Source organism: Acanthochromis polyacanthus, chromosome 8 (genome assembly GCF_021347895.1).
Source record: "Acanthochromis polyacanthus isolate Apoly-LR-REF ecotype Palm Island chromosome 8, KAUST_Apoly_ChrSc, whole genome shotgun sequence".
Classification (NCBI taxonomy): domain Eukaryota; kingdom Metazoa; phylum Chordata; class Actinopteri; family Pomacentridae; genus Acanthochromis; species Acanthochromis polyacanthus.
This window is the reverse complement of record NC_067120.1, coordinates 7,204,330-7,220,878: the sequence shown is the minus strand read 5'-3', so window position 1 is coordinate 7,220,878 and position 16,549 is coordinate 7,204,330. Positions and strand designations below refer to the sequence as shown.

The window sequence follows — 16,549 nt, the reverse complement described above, 5'->3', positions numbered from 1 at the left end:
AAAATGTGATAATTGAGCTTTGTTTGAGCCATACTTGCCAGGATGATACAATTCAGACACATCTTACATGTATTAGGAGTGTGCGGCGAGAAATATTAGGTTATCTATATAGTGAAAAATGTTGGTCAGTGATCAGAGAAAACAAAGAAAAAGTGAAATGTTTGTCCCTGTCTCTTGAAAATCCAACCAGAATGCTTTGCGATCTGTTTGTTCCAAGGTCACACCCCAGGCCGCTGCTATTGGGCCGACTTAACCATGGCTTCTGTGTTGACGAGCCTCTTAAAACAAGGAAGTACAGTCTGTACCTTGAAGTAGAGTCTGGCAAATAAGCTGGTAGATCTCTGTGCAGGCAGCATTGAGGGAAGTGAGATATACGCCAGAGATTTACTTCCCATTTCGTAATAATCGTTGAAAATTAGTGAAGTGTTCCTTTAAGCTGCACAGGGAAAACTTATCCCAAAGACACCTCTACAGCTAAGTTGGTTTACCTTGCTTTACAGTATTTTTGTTTCCACAGTAATTTCTTTCAAATAAACATTATTCTTCATAATTTGTTTTTGATATTCTCATTACAAGAGCAGTGTAGGCGCGATGGACAGTTGTTTTCCAGTTTTATTGTGCCAAGTCAGAGCTAAACCTTCTGGCACAGACAACAGGCTCTAGGGTAGGAGGGCATGTGATGAGCAATAATTAGTCTGTAAGGCTGTGAGTGCACTTAATTTTAAGTGTCCCTAGACCTAATGCCGTTTGTGTCCAGTCTAATCTGCTGCTATTACGAACAGGGAGTGCTCGCTTCGTGTCCCTGTGTCTCAGCTTTCTGATTTTTTCTGTGCTAAGTGGATGGAAGTTTATGGTCTGTTTGTCTGTGTTATCAGGCTTAACAAAACAAACAGTTTTTGTCTGCCTAAGGACGTTTTTAAATATCAGCCTCCATTATCCACTTGGATTATAGTCTCAGATGCAGGAGCAAATGAAGGACTTTGATGAATGACCAGCTATTTTGAAAGATTTTCTCCCTAAACTCACACAGCCTTCATATTCGGGTGTAGACGTTTGTGCACCTTTGTAGCTGATCCATGTGTTACCGACTGCAGCCTTAAGACTTCATTAAGCTCAGTTATCATGCATGGATGGAGATGAGGGTGAATGAAGGTGGCTACTGACAAGATGCTGGACTTTTGAAGGTGTTTTAATGTGAATAAAGTCGACGTGTTTTCACATTTATTTCTAGGTTCTTTGTCAAACAAACATCAGTCAAAATTTCTCACATAACAGGTTCTTCCACAGCGAGAGGGAGAATCAATTACCAGTTAACTCACTGGAAGTAGTGATATATGTGTAAATGCTGCTCAGTACTTTATATTAGTGTCTAAGTATTGTAAGTCTTTCCAGGTTTTTTTTCATTTTATCTGCCTTTCGTGTTTAGATGCCATTTAAGTGAGAAGAACGGGGTCTATTTACCCTTTAAGAAAACTATAACTTAAAGAGCTCTAAGAGTTTGTTACAGGATGGGCAGGTAAATGTGAACAAAATAGAATTATTAAGATTTGCAGAAAAAGTGAAACTCTAAAAACACAGTCCGAACTGTAAACATTCTAGATAACTAGATATATGATGGTATGGTGTATCAACACTTTGTTTTTTTGTGGTTTATTTTGAATACATACAATCTAATCAGTTAAAATGTGATTTTAGTTATTGTTTAGCGGTGTTGCATCACTTTCTAGTCACAACTATATTCTCAGTTACAGCAGCTACTTCTAGCTTGAAGTCTTAATTCACACCCTTCCTTTTGTTTTATTTAATCTAGCCAGAGACACAACCATAAATCAGTGGGCAGGATCTGGCCTGGACCCCTGCTATGAGTCAGTCTTGGCTCTCTGCTGGGAAAGTTGGCGAACTGACAGTGTTCTTATGTAAATGTTACTTAGTTGTATGCTTGGAGAGAAGCATGCAGATTGCTGGTTATACAATATGTATGTGGCAGTGTTTCAGCCATCCATAACCATATAGCTTTCAATTTGTAAAGCTTGTGTGGCCGGTTGTTCCCTTCGCTGAGTTTTATTTGGCTTAGTTCTATGAATATGCTATGAGTAGAAAGAAGAAGTTTGGACAGTAAGAGATACTGTTACACAGGGGCTGTCTTGAGTCTTTCTTTGGCCATGTGCTAAATGCAATGTCTTCTCTCCGTGGCATGTAGTTTACTTTATTGCACTGCGAATTGGTCCTAAGAAAAGACACTTAAACATCTGGCCTGAGTGAGGAAATGTGGGACAGTGAGGAGTGTGAAGCTCTGGTCTAGTTCTGGAGGCCTTCCATCCAAACCATGCCACATTCTGGGTCACAGTGTCTTCCTTCACTTCTAGTTGGCACTTTTCGTACATGCACACTGTACATGCAGTCATTCTTGTGTCTTTCCTGCCAGATAAAATGAAAACAAATGTGATGAAATAGTGCCTTTGAGTTGTTTTCAGTATGCCATTACCCCACCCTCCATATTCTCTCTGTCTTTCTGTTTCTCCTCTATTTGCCGTCTGCATTTGGCTCCATCTCCTCTGCTCTGCCTCCCCTCTTTGTCTTTGTCCCTCCAGCGCTGTTAGCTCAGGGATTCTCTTTCAGTTCACTTCTTATTTAGGTTAGGCGTACTTCAGTGTTACGGCTTCCTCCTTTGCTCAGCGGCAGAATTTAAAGGCACAGATTCCGACAGTGCTGCCCCAACCTCTTAAACACTTGTTGGTTTGCCATTAGGTTATTACTTGAGGTGTCGTCTGCAGAGATCCAAGCCAAGTCTGGCAGAGTATTCCTCTATTTAGATTATTTTTTTTAACTGGTGAAGTTTAAGTGCACCCCTTTTCCCAGTAAACAGGGCTAAATGCATAAGGCCAACAAAAGAGAAGCAGGGCCATTGAGGCTAATGCTTTTTTACGTATTGTAAACATTGTAGGGAATACATTAGGAGCAGTTGTGCGACACTCGCCAATATTCGTATCGTCCCTTTCTCTAAATAAAATGCCAATATTTCTATCATGTCCTTTCATCAGTGCCCTTATTTTGCCAAACATGTTTTTACCATAATATAAAAACAAAAACTTGAATTCACTGATGTATCATACAGCCCTGGTAGCATTTGTTGAAACTTCATAGAGACAAATGTCTACTGTGTATGTGAATACTCAGGCCTTTGATTTAGGGCTGCAAATTGAATAGTCCTACAATCTGACATTTAAAAAAAACCTGGTGTGTGTTTCCTAGTAGCAAAATCTTTGTAGTATTGAAATCAGTGGAACTTGTGGTTCTGTTTGGAAGCATGTTATTGTATTTGCTGCACATTAGGGGTAAATGTGTGTGCATGCTGCTGTATGATTTGATGTGTGTTTTGTTTTTTTGGATTTGTGGCTTATCACACATCCCAGCTGTTGGAGAATGCATTGTTCTTTCCACAAGGAGGATTATAAGGCATTTCAAGGGAAAACAAAAATGAAACCAGAAATGGGTGTTGAAAACAACATTTTTAGCTGTAAGTAATACACTATAGGTCAAGTACAGCCTTTTAGAGTGATAGCGAACATTTAAATTCAAGTTGCAAGTAGGTTTGTTTGACTTGAACTCATCCTAGATTCACATCCGACTAGGTTGTGTATTTGTCTAGGAAGACTAGGCGTGCTCCATGGATATGTGTGTCAGTGACTGTCTGTGTTTGAGTATTGGTTCACTGTGTTTCTGTTGACTTAGTGAACTCACTCTGCACAGAACTGTTCTTATTTCCATGAAAAACCAGAGCGTGCTATCATTTAATCTTTTAATTTCAGCTATCCTTTTTGGTAGATTTGATTATTAATGGACAGCAATTACTTTGACCCAAATCTAACTCATCTCCAGCTAATGACTGTTTATACGTGACTAACAGTGGTGTGTGTGTGTGTGTGTGTGCAGGTGAAAAACAGAGCAATGTTGGCAGTTTCCTTCAGACTGGGACTGAGCGGGGTGGGGCTTTAGCATAGTGGTGTGACCAGGAGGAGCATGGGAAGGAGAGACACTGGGGGAGAGGCAGTTTTGTCTGTTTGTGCTCTCGTGAGTTACAGTGAGACCTTATTCTAACTTTTGTATCTCTGCAGGTGAGACAGGCTGCTCCAACAAAGGCTTCTGGATGCTGTGTCTGCTGCGGCTCAGGTGAAAGGTAAGCTGAGATCTCACCTAGCGGTCCTACTCTTTATTCCGTGAATAATGCATACACTTGGTTAAATTGTCCAGCTATCTGTTTAACCTCAGTTAATCACATGGTTGGTTTGCATGCACCGTTAGCTTGTTACAGTCCGAGGCTATGAGTGCTCGAATACTTTAGGTGTGCTTGTTTAATTTGTGAACTGATTTCCTCCCAGGCACCAGTCTACTTTCAGAATTTGACACAAATGCAAGCACATTTTTACCCAATGTTGCCAGGAGGGATAACTCACTTTCTGAGCAGAACAGAGAAATAGGGCATGTCTCTTAAGGTGTAAAGTAGACTTTCTGTTTATGACAGTTCTTGTTACAGTTGAAGCATTTATTAGGTTTTTGTGACCTCTGCTTTTTTTATGTGAACAACTGTGTGTCAGAGCTGCAAAGTCAGTGAACAGTGCAGCTTTGAGAAACTGTTTGACAGAACTGAAGTCAGCAGATTAGAGGGTGTGTCAACTTCATTTGGGTTTAGAAGGGAGTAAATATTTGGGGTTGCACAAGGACAGCTGGCTACAAAATGATACTTTAGAGAGATACGCAAAGCCTTAAAACAGGCAGTCTGCCTGGAGCACATGTTGATCTTTCATACAGTAGCAGGGAAAGTGTAATAACTAGGTACTGTTTCTTTTTTAAGCCTCACATAGTACACCATGTATTTTGGTCTCTCCTCGAAGGATAAGGGTACTGGTGTCTTTATGCATGTTACTTATATAAACTGTTTTAGATGTACTCAGCTATTCAAGAAATGATGTGTTTTTATAATAAGCAGACATTTAGGACGTAGTCTTTTTACTGTAAAACCGTACCTTTTGGTGTGGTGGAATTTAATTTGGTGACACAGTTAACTTCTGTTGTTGTTAGCCTGAAATTGTGTTGTGGTTATGTCAGATACAAATTTGCCTTGTGATTCTGCACGACCCTAAGATGGTAGCGGACTGTATTGTGGTAGTTGTGTGAAAGAAGAATAACAGTTGCTCACTTAATTCACTCAGGGAGTGTTTGTTATTCAGCCATGCCCACACTGTTTATCTTGGCACGTGTTTGCAGCACGAAGATATGAGATTTAACAGCAAATTACACATTAACTGGACAAAATGCTTGAACCTTAACTAGGGCAAGTAGCAGTACGTGTTCTCATCCTAAACCGTTCAGTACGCTTTGTGAGCACAAACTATGTGCTGGAATACATTGATAAGATGATAGTTATAAACACTTCATATTTAATGTTTCTTTTAGTTGAGTGAATGTTTACGTGTGTCTCCTATCTGTTCTGCGTTTCATCTGTAAGCTTTACTTTTTTGCGCACGTTGTCTTGATCACTTACTGGAACTGGACTGTGGGTAGACAGATGGAGGCTGTCTTGTAATTCTTCTCAACATGTCCAGTCTTTCACATCAGCAGCTAATCGCCCAGTTTTGTTTGTTTCAGTCACCCTACTCAAACACGTTCAAGTTAGTACGCTGATCATAGTTTGGTTTAATCAAGTGGAAAGGGTAAAAAAGAAAAGAAAATTGTTATATTATCAAATATCTTCACCAACTTAGCTTTAAAATCTACTGTGAGAGAAAGAGAGAGAGAGAGTACCCTATACTATGTAGCAGTCATCAATCTTTTTTTTTTCGTTGAAAAAATAACAGGACTACTTTTCTTTGCTTATTTGCTCTATCCTAGGGCTGCAGTGCATACCATTTGATCAGCAAGTTGCTCGATTTAGCATAGAATGTCACGGTTGATTAAAGGTGTAGTGAGATAAATTGGATGGGACAGAGATGTATTTGTCATATTCTAAATTAGCATAGGCTATGTTGTTACACAGTGTTTGCCTGGAGCCTATTCAGTAATGACTAATCAAACATTCAGGGCCTGACCTTGCAATAATTAAAGAGAAATTCCGTCCTAAATCAAGCAGAATAAATTAAGATTAGGCTAAATGCTAAAGAGCATCTGCAGTGGGTATTGTAGTACTTTGTTCACAGAAAATAGAGTATGCAGCCGTCCCTTTTGATCAGCAAAGCAAGACGTCATTTAATGAGATCAACAATGAGGGAGGCAGAGTGAGACTTGATGTTTATTTATTGTGTTCCTCATTGTTGCAGAGTGGCTGTATCCATCTTTGTGATCTAAGACGCCATCTGTATACTAGTTACACGTGGAAACCAATCAGGACAGCCTCTTCTTTATAAAACTGAATTAGACAAATAATACCGCAGGATGGAAATGGAAATCTCCAGTTAATTAGGACTGCAGTATAGTAAAGACTTGGATCTTGGAAAAAAAAAAAAAAAGCTTAAACTCTGCAGGGCTAGATACCACAGTGGTACAGTTATATAATTTGGTTGAACTGGTCTTTTATGTTAAAGCTGCATTAGGAGAACTATTATTTTTTACGATCAGTCCCTCCTTTGTAATCCAGTGACCTGTGTATGTGATTAGCACTTGGGCTGGGATAAGCTTGTGAATGTGTGAGTGAAAAGCCTCAGAGCTCCTGCCAGTATCTGCCAAAGTGTCCATCAGTGTCGGATTGATGGAGGGAAAGAGCGACTGCAAGGGGCAAACAAGAAAGGATGGACAGGCTGTGAAAAGTGTGCATCTGTTTACATTCTTCTAACTGTTAAAGCAAGTTCATCTTAAATGTAGGATGAAAGCTGTTACAGAATGCATTGTAATGGCTGCATTCTCCCTTTGAAAACATTTATATAACATTTATGCTACACAACGTAGGGTCTTTCATTTACTTGTGATCTGCTTAGCACACCTAACATTAAGCCGGTGTGTGTGTCTGTCTGTCTGTCACAACGCTTTTTAAAAAAATTCGAAGCTATAGTTGACATGCAAGCTGATATAATTTTCCATCTGTAAATGTGCCCAGTTATTTATGTTCTGTATCGTAATGGGGTGAAAAACAATGATTGACAGTCCAGTAGGAACAGTTTCCAACCTATTAGCTGTCTCTGTGCCAAACATAACCTTGCATAATTCAACCACAGCTGATAGTATAAGTTCTCTAATTATGTGCAGCATATTTCTTTTAACAATCCACTGAGCCAACAAATAAGACACCTTCTTTCCGTTTCTTCTGTTACACAGGTTAACTATTTGCTTTTCCTGGTCACCTTTCCATCATTAAAACTCTTTAGATTTACTCGTATGCTCTCGTTTGCTTTGCAGACATTTTTTGTTTCATTTCACACACGATAGCATCCTGTCATAGGGTCAAAGATATCTGTCAGCATGTGTGTGTTTATGATTGGCACACTTGGGCTGTGTTCACTTGGAAAACAACGGCTGAATTTAAGAATTTGCGCAGAGTCTGTGTAGTTTGCTAGCCACACTCCAGATAATCGTCTGTGATGCTGTTTATTTCATCATTTTCATATAATATAACTTGTTTATTGTTTTACAAAAAATGTCTCTGCCATCATTTTTTCCTTGCAGGAAACAGAAAAAACTCCTCTCATCTAACCGTAACTGTGACAACCTGACGCTGTAACCCTTCACACAAATGATGTCAGAAAAACAATGACTGCTGGACATGACTCAGTTTTACTCAATTAAATGCTGGAGCTGATTTGTCCCAGACCAGAGTGTAAATAGAACACAGTGGCGGTTCAGTCATTAGATCTATAAAGTCTTGCCTCATTATATTTCGTCAATTTAGCTCCTGGCTTGTGACATGAATATCAAGTGACTGCTCGGACAAAGGGCAGAAGAACTTCCACCCTGAGCAGATTGACCCAATTACTTCTCATTAAATGTTTTACAAGTCCTGAGCAAGTCTCGCTGTGGCAGTATCCATTCATCTAGGGTATTAGAGCACCCAGCAGTCCAATGCCAAGCGTTTGCCAACTTTTTTTTTTGGGGGGGCCAAGAGTGTTCTTTTTCTCTTAGATGAGACAGTCTTGCAGTTTATAGAAGTGGTGTGAAGTTTGCTTCCCCTTTCACTGTTTCTTGCTGGGAATAATTAAAAGAACCTCATGCTGAGATGAGCGATCGGAGGAAGATAGTTACAAGTGTGCATTCATTTAATGCTTTCTTCTATTTACACGCACCGCTAAAGGCTGTGATGTCTAAAAGTTGAGTTCAGTTGGAAACATTATGCCTTTTTATTGGGTAATAAAAGCTTTTTAAGGTATAGGACAGGAGGAAAAGTATTTTGCCTGAAGCAGTGACAGGAAATGATGCAAACCTGACAGTAGGTTTAGAGTTGTGTTCAGGCTGATAACATTGTCTCATTGTATTTGCACATATTGTGCTTCTTTTGAATCACCAGCCTTTTATGAGCTTCAGGTGTCTGTGTAGGTGTGTTGCAGCTCTGACTCATTTCAAAACTTAGTAGGAACTCCAGTTGAAAGCTTATTTTCCTCAGAACCTTTTTTATCCAGTTTGTTCTTTGATAAAGTTCTGTAAGTTCAAAAAGTGTTTTTGGAAAAATGAAAATGTTGGTGTCAAAATTTAGACTAATGCAATCTCTAAAACTTCCAACTCTATTGGAACACTACTTGTGACATGTAGCCAACGTTAACAGATGAACTGAATTCATTCGACTGATATAACTGATTTGGACCAGTGACACTTGTTGTTTGCTGTATGATCAACTTGTTTACATTAAGAATTTAAAAACAGATAAAATAAACACCTGATTTAGAATTGCTACTCAGTGATTTGCCTGACAGAAGCCAAAGTATTCAGCACAACGAATGAGCTGCAGTCTTCCCCTGTAAATAACCTGTAATGTTACTTATCTTTTCACAGTTATCATTAGTCCAGTGACTGGAAAAAAACTGCCAGATATCTGTAGACATTGTAGCAACCACTTTATCAGTCCATAAATCTGTCACTACTTTCTGCTGCCTCTAAAATGTATTTCTATTCGGAGCAAAGCATGCGCTGGATCCACTTCTTCAATTTATTTTTAATGTTGCTGGAAGAGTGGTAGTCTGAGGGAGTCCTGCTGCTCCTGAATGTTAGCATCTACAGCTGCTCTCTGCTGACACACACTCAGCTCCTGGCAATGTGTTAATATAAGAGAATACTAGTTAGTGTTAGCATGAGCCTCAGGTAGCTAGCTAAACCCAACAATTTCATGTTGCAGAGTTCATTAATAGGGGTGGGAATCTTTTGGCATCGATAACGATTACGATTCAGGGGCTACGATTCGATTATAAAATGATTATTGATACATCTTTAATTTATGTACATTGATGCACTTTTTCACAACGCACATTTCTTTTTGTGTCACTGAATAAGCATTTATCACTTGCATTTTTTAAAAAACAACAGTGCGTTTGTAACAATGCAGTTGAATCCATTTCCATTATATTTTATTAAACTCTTCATATTTGTTGTAAGTATTTTTTTTAGCACAGCACAGCTTACAGGTAACACGGCTCTTGTCCAATTCACTTCCACTGTCGATGTTGTAGAAGTTGAAATGTTTCCACATGTCTGCTTTTAAATTAGAAGGAGCTGTTCAAACCTCGGGCTGCACAGTGGAGTAGTGGTTAGCACTTTCACCTTGCCGCAAGAAGGTCCCCGGTTCAAGTCCCCCCAAGTTTGCATGTTCTCCCTGTGCATGTGTGGGTTTTCTCCGGGCACTCCGGCTTCCTCCCACAATCTAAAAATATGCTGAGGTTAATTGGCTGTTCTAAATTGTCAGTAGGTGTGAATGTGAGTGTGATTATTTGTCTGTATGTGTAGCCCTGAGACAGACTGGCGACCTGTCCAGGGTGTCCCCTGCCTTCGCCCGAGTCAGCTGGGATAGGCTCCAGTCCCCCCCGCAACCCTAATGAGGGTAAAGCGGTGTATAGAGAATGGATGTATGGATGGATGTTCGAACCTCACGGCGAGGTGGGTGGCGGTCAGCCATGTGTGTTTTCCTCTGTCCGTGTGTGTTGGCATGTCTGCTCCAGGTTCGCATCCCAAAGTGTCCCAGAGATGACGCGTACTGCAATTCTTAGTTCCACGTTATTTAGAACCTTTTATATTGCTTTGATTAGCAGAATAAAATTATCGAATTTTGGACGTTTGTGAATCGATTCAGATCCGTCCAAATCCGAATCACAATACATCTAAGAATCGTAAGTTTCCCCCACCCCTATTCATTAACTTGGCTGCCTCAGTTTGACAGCAGGGAGGTAAGACCCTTACTCACAGTCAGCAAACACCTATAACCTCTTATCTCATTAAACAATTGGAAACTCCGCCTGACAGTGTTGGCAGGTACTACTATGAATCTACAACACATTTTCTGACACCCTCTGCCTTGCCTGTTAATATCTTTTTATTCAGTTCAGTTATTAACAGAAATTTGTTTAACAATTACAGCAGGAGCTGGTACTCAGGTCCCAAGTTGATAAGCAGTTAGAAGCAACAGATTGGTGATATGGCTTTTGTAGGGCTCATGACATGCAGACAGATCTGCTTAAAATGGCTTTTAATGTTAATTTTTTATTTCTAAAAATATTTAAGCCACACTTTGATGTTGATTGACAGGGATAATACACTGAGGAGTCTGTAATGGGCTCGTCTGTCTGCCCCTCACTCTTTGTTTTAACATCATTAATTAAAGTCATCTATCCGACACCTTGTCGTCTGGTATCCCTTGACTTCTGTCCAGGCCAGACAGACAGCCCCTATGTCTCAGCTGGCAGTCATTCTCCTTGCAGCCCTCACACCTCCTGTTTCCAGCAGACACACAGAAGAGCCCCTGACCTCACCACACTCTCCCCTGAGGATAACACTTGGCCCACTCTGTAACCTGCACTTGCTTAATCACACAGTCACAAGCTCATTTTCTGCTCTCTCTTTTTTTGTTCTCTCTTTCTGTGTAATCTCCACAGCATATTATTACCTTTTCTGCCACAGAGGGTTTCATTTCTATAAAAAGGCCGTGTCATAATGTAACAGGGCATTTAAATCACTGCAGCAACCTGAAGTGGAGCAAAAGAAAGAATCTAATTTGCATAGACCTAATATATGTCAGGGTACAATAGGATAAGAAAACTGTCTGATACACTGCTTTTTCACGCTTTGACTTTTTTCTGCTTTGGGAATTGAAATGCAGGTGTGACATTTGGAGCTGAAGGAAGGATAGGACATTGTGGTGCTCTTGCAATAAATTAGAAGATACGGTCAAACTCTGAAATGATTATTATTATGAATAAACAGGGTTTTTTGGTATGAGAGCACAATCATAGACTACTAAGACATACGTTCTGCTTTTACCTCTATGTAACCATGTAAGTCTTTCTCAAAGTGCCTCTTCTTTTTTAGTACCGTTCCGCTGTGCTCTCAAACAGGTACACAATGAAAACAGGCAGTGGCTTTGTAAACACCATGTACCTCATCAAGCAAATTGCTCCTTCATCTCTGGTGCAGTCTGGCATTAAGAGCCTTGTTGAGGGGCACCTTGTTAGAGGAGAAATTAGACTGAAACAAAATCCAATGCCTCCTTCCCCAGCGAGACCTTTTCACCAAGTTAGGATGTCCAGATAATTAGTTGTGATGTTACCTGTTCACTTTTCTTAGTTATTATTGATATAAATAATTTTATCTCAATATTGATATGCAGAAAAAAATGTATATGCATGTGTATATGATATAATATCTATTAAGATTTGTTAAAATTGGAAAGAACTTTAAATACTTCAAAAACTACACATTATGTATTTCAAGAGAGTAAAAAAATACCATGAGTAAGATTTGCGTATAGAAGGAGAAAACTTTTAAAAACACAGGTGTGGTCTTTTAAGAGGACATAAAATGTATTTACGTAGGTTTAAGAATGCTTCTGCAACAGTTTTTATTACTTCCTTTTTGCTTTTTGCCACTCTAAATACTTATCAATGAATGTTATTATAAGACATGTTATGTTTAAGAACAGTTTTTCATTTTTAAGGCCAGGTCTATTTAAAGTATTCCTTAATTGATTGGTTTATTAATCATCGGAGTAATCAGTATATCGGAGTGCTTAATTGAAAGTTTGCTTACAAGAAGTTCCACAGTTTATTTTTAATCTGCGCTCATGGCTTTATTCCATTTCTGGCTCATGGCTGAGTGTTTGTATGTGAGTACATGCTGGTACACGTATTTTATGTGGGAACCGGTGTGCAGATGCTGATTCTCACGTAGCAAGTACTGTCAGGTCTGTTCTTGTGTCACATTCATGCCACTCGCTGAGTAGATCCTTTTGTAGTGTTAAAGTACAATTACACGTTTATCTTTGATACCATGAAATACCAAGAAAATGAAAGCCAGGTAGAATATGTCAGATCAAGTTAAAGTCATAGCTGCATGTTAACACACATTATTGATACTTTCAATATTCAGGTACAGTCTGGTTGCATACGTGTATGTGTGAGTTTATGTGTTTGTGCTCTTGCCTGTTATTGTATTTTAATGTACATTAAATCACTGTGGCTGGCACCACGGTCGATCTGTTTTCCATCTGACGAGGGCTGCCTAAGGCTGGTTCTCACACAGCATGTCTGGCCGGAGTCCAGCCGTACACACAGCCAGCTGGTTGGGTCTGTCTACCAGGTCATACATGGCTACAGTGTGAGCGTTGCGACCTGCTCCCTTATTCATACCTTTTCTATGAAATAAAAAGTGAACAAGTCATTTGTGATTTTTTTCTTTATTTTTAATTTTAAGTCCTTACAAACACACAAGTGCGTTATTGTTCATTTCAAGATTGTCCTTGTAGATATGGCAGCAGTTATATGGTTTGTTATACAGAGAATGACATAAAATAAAGCAGGTGAACATATATTAATGAATTAGAGGCAATAAAATGACTTACTGGGTGGTTTTAAAGGAAGAGAGATCCATTTTATTCAGAAAATATGACATGGCAGCTTCAACAAAACAGGAGTAGGCTGAGTTTGACTTGATTAATCTTATGTGTCTGTCACTTTGAGACAATTAGATGTGTATCCATGTGCATGTTCCCTGATATGATACATAGATGATAAAGATACCTGTAGCTCTGGTGTACTTTACAGTAACAATGGACATTTGGCTTAGTACAGTTTTCTAATTCTACACTGTGCGCATGGGAATGTTACACATTTTGACAGTTTGTGTGAGGAAGGGGAGGCTCAAAGTACCTTTGTATTTGTGAAATGTGCAGAGACAGAGGAGCACAGAGAGCGAGATACTTGATAGATACTTTTTGATACACGGTTTGTTTTGGATCTGTGGTTGTGTTTTGATGTAGCCATATCACTGGTTCAGTTTTCAGATATGTACTGTTTCACTGTGATTAATCTCAACAGGCTCTTAGCTGTCTCTTCACCCCCTTGTAGGGAATCCTTGTCTCCTTTACAAGCTACAGTTAACTTGTTTTTCTCTTCTGTCTGGCTGAAGCCTCTGTTCCCTAATGTGTACTGAGGGAGGTCGGGTCACCTGCCAGTCAAACCTGAAGCACAAGGAACAGTGGAGGCTCTTCGGCTAATTAGCAAATCTTTAGACACTCTTTTTGCCCTCGTGCTCAGGTCACAGCTCTTCGTGAACTCCTATAACCTCTGAACACTTTCTTGGGCACAATACAAGCTGAAATACTCCGCCATGTAATATTATTAATATGTATGCAGATATAATAACAACATTGGGTAGAGTTGTTGACATTACTGCAGAATCTATTAGGGAGGGACTGGCTGAGTAGAACAGAGTGGGAACTGTGGTTGCCAAGGTGTAGAGAAGCATGGTTTAGGGACCACCGCAGTCCTTGCAGAGCAAAGGGGTTTTCCTATTTTAAGTAATATCAAATGAGAAGTCTGGCTGAAAGGCATTTTCTCCATGTGAGTTCCTTAAAATATGGCTGCACCCCCACAAGACCCGGAATAGAACAAGTAAACCACACATCCTCCCACAAAGCATCACAAAATTAGACAGCGTCTCCTTTTTTGACAGTAGACCTAGTTCTACCTTCTTTAGGTCTTGATAGACACAATAGTTACAGTTGTTTTTTTCTGTGTGTATATATATATGTGTATATATATATGTGTATATATATATATATATATATATATATATATAATTTTTGGTTTGTTTACTTGGAGATTTTAGAAGTTGAATGTTAGAAGTCTCTCTCTCTTGCATTTCTTAGTCAGAACAAAAGTTGTGATACAGTTTGTGGAGCTGTGACCATCATTTAACATGTAATATTTTCTTTCCTTAGTTTCATCAGGGCTGATATGGCTTTGCTCGGATCGACCAAGCGGCAGTGCTATACAATTTTAATTAAGAGTTGGATGAAGAAACATGTGTTACAAGCTGGTGTAGTCAGGGTCTTGACCTGGTTTCTGAATTCACTGAACTACATACTACACATGATGCTAAAACATCAGGGTCAGTCTTACAGGAGTATGCAAGGATGGAGCAGATGGAAAGGATGTTCCATAAACATCTTTGATGTAGTTTTTATAGCTGTTAGGGTGAATGGTTTTGCACCTTTCCTTCTCAGATTTGTTGATGCCAGTGACGAGAAAGGTCACAATGACGATCAATCTCCATTTCTAAGCAAAAGCTTAATGTTTTACAGGATGTGAAATTATGATTATCAATTTGAAGGAATTTTTTTTTTAAGGAAATCGAACAGAATTAAAGCAATATCTATGAGCAGTCCTGCTGCAGCAGTAGAAGAGTCTGGTTATAATTCACTGCACATCAGCAAATGGAAGAACAAATGTCTGCACATCTTATTCCACTGCGTCACGTTGCCACTTTCTCCGTTGTACCATGTTTTTTTCATAAGCGGCCTGTCTCCTACAGTATGCCACGGTGTTCATTGTTGATGCACATACTGTACTTGGCCACATCCTATTGGTGTATATCTAGGTCATGTGGCCATCCATTAGTCCTGTCATCACTAGAGATGGGGGTTAACATGGTCAGGGGCGCTGAAGGGTGAGGATAGACGGAGCGATGGAAGGATGAGGGAGTGTCTGGACTTAATCTGTGCCATCATATTAGGAACAGCTGCCTTGATGCTGACTGTCAGTATTGCAAGGCTCTCACACTCACACACAAGCTGAGCACAAAGTGCACAGCTCATGTGTATGTAATTGAGTTTTGTAGTCCAGACTGCATTTGCGCCTGGTTGTCTTTTCCTGTATTTGTCACAAGTGCATTCGTACGTGACTCCAGAATTGTGTGTTTTCTAGTAGTATATTAAATATATTACATAAATAGAGATACTGATAGTGGTTATTGTGTGTGACTCAAGATTTTCCACACATGCTTTTGTTTTTTTTCAGGGGACAGAGTATGGTTGGCCAACATAAGCACTAAATCTGGGAATTTGAACTTCATATGACATTATCCACTTTAAATAGCAGTTGTGTTGACAGATAGGGTGTCAGTATGTAATTTAGGATTACTCAGTGTTGTGCAAACCAAAAAAAAACACCCTACTGTTCAATATAAACGTAACTGGAATAAAATAGTCCACACTTGGCCAGCTTCTTTAAGCTGATTAACAGCATTACAGAGTCTTAGTGAGTTAAATCACAGTTATGAATTGCTGTATTTTAGGTTAACTCATTCCAAATTCTTTCCACTCTCAAATATACTGAAATACACATACTGTTTTAGTTTGGTTGACTGGCAACTTCAAGTTCATACACATGAATGTGAGGGTGAATGAATGTCAGTCTGTAGCTGTCAGCCTTGGGTCGCTGGCCTTGAAGACAACTCAAAGTTTGTGTCTGAACGTTGCTAATAGCTACTATCCAGCGATCTGTGAAGGCGTCTATCAATGTTTTAGAAGAAGTTTAATTTTTACCTGAAGTATGAAACCCATGAATGATCTTCCTTGGAGAAACAGCTTTGGTAGAAAAAACAATGACTTTGTATGACTAGAAGACCAAAATGGACAGGAAAAGTTGTGTTTTCAAATGTAGTGTTGATGTAGTGCTCTTGCCAAGTTCCCAGCTCATGGCCTCCATTGCTGCAATGTGCACTGCCTCACACAGCTCCTTGTTTTTGAATAGAATTCACATTTTCTTTGGTGTCATGTGAATTTATTTGTTAGAGAATGCCTTTTTATTAAACTTCAATCTGTGAAACACTGTAAAAACTCACATTTTTTTCTCAGTTTAGTTGAGATTACTATCAATTTTACATTTGCATCCCAAAATTTTGCAACTTTTAAAGAGGCTGTGATTTATTCTAGTAAGATCAGTCAAGCATATGAACAACATACAGGTTAGAACATGCCAACTGTTCTTTTCCACCCTGTATCTCCCTTCTCCCTTGCAGTTGGTGTAATGATTACTAAAAACAAACAGGTCCCATGTGACAGCAAGTCAAGTGCTTTCACCTCGACAAG

The 16,549-nt window shown here is 39.3% G+C and overlaps 1 protein-coding gene across 1 annotated transcript in view; it reads left to right on the top strand.

The window, feature by feature from the left end:
• osbpl5 (oxysterol binding protein-like 5) overlaps nt 1-16,549 on the top strand; it is a 50,718-nt gene that overhangs the window by 8,525 nt on the left and 25,644 nt on the right. Inside the window, 1 exon segment of the mRNA XM_051951748.1 lies at nt 4,116-4,177. The gene's annotated coding sequence lies outside the window, so the exon portion shown is untranslated.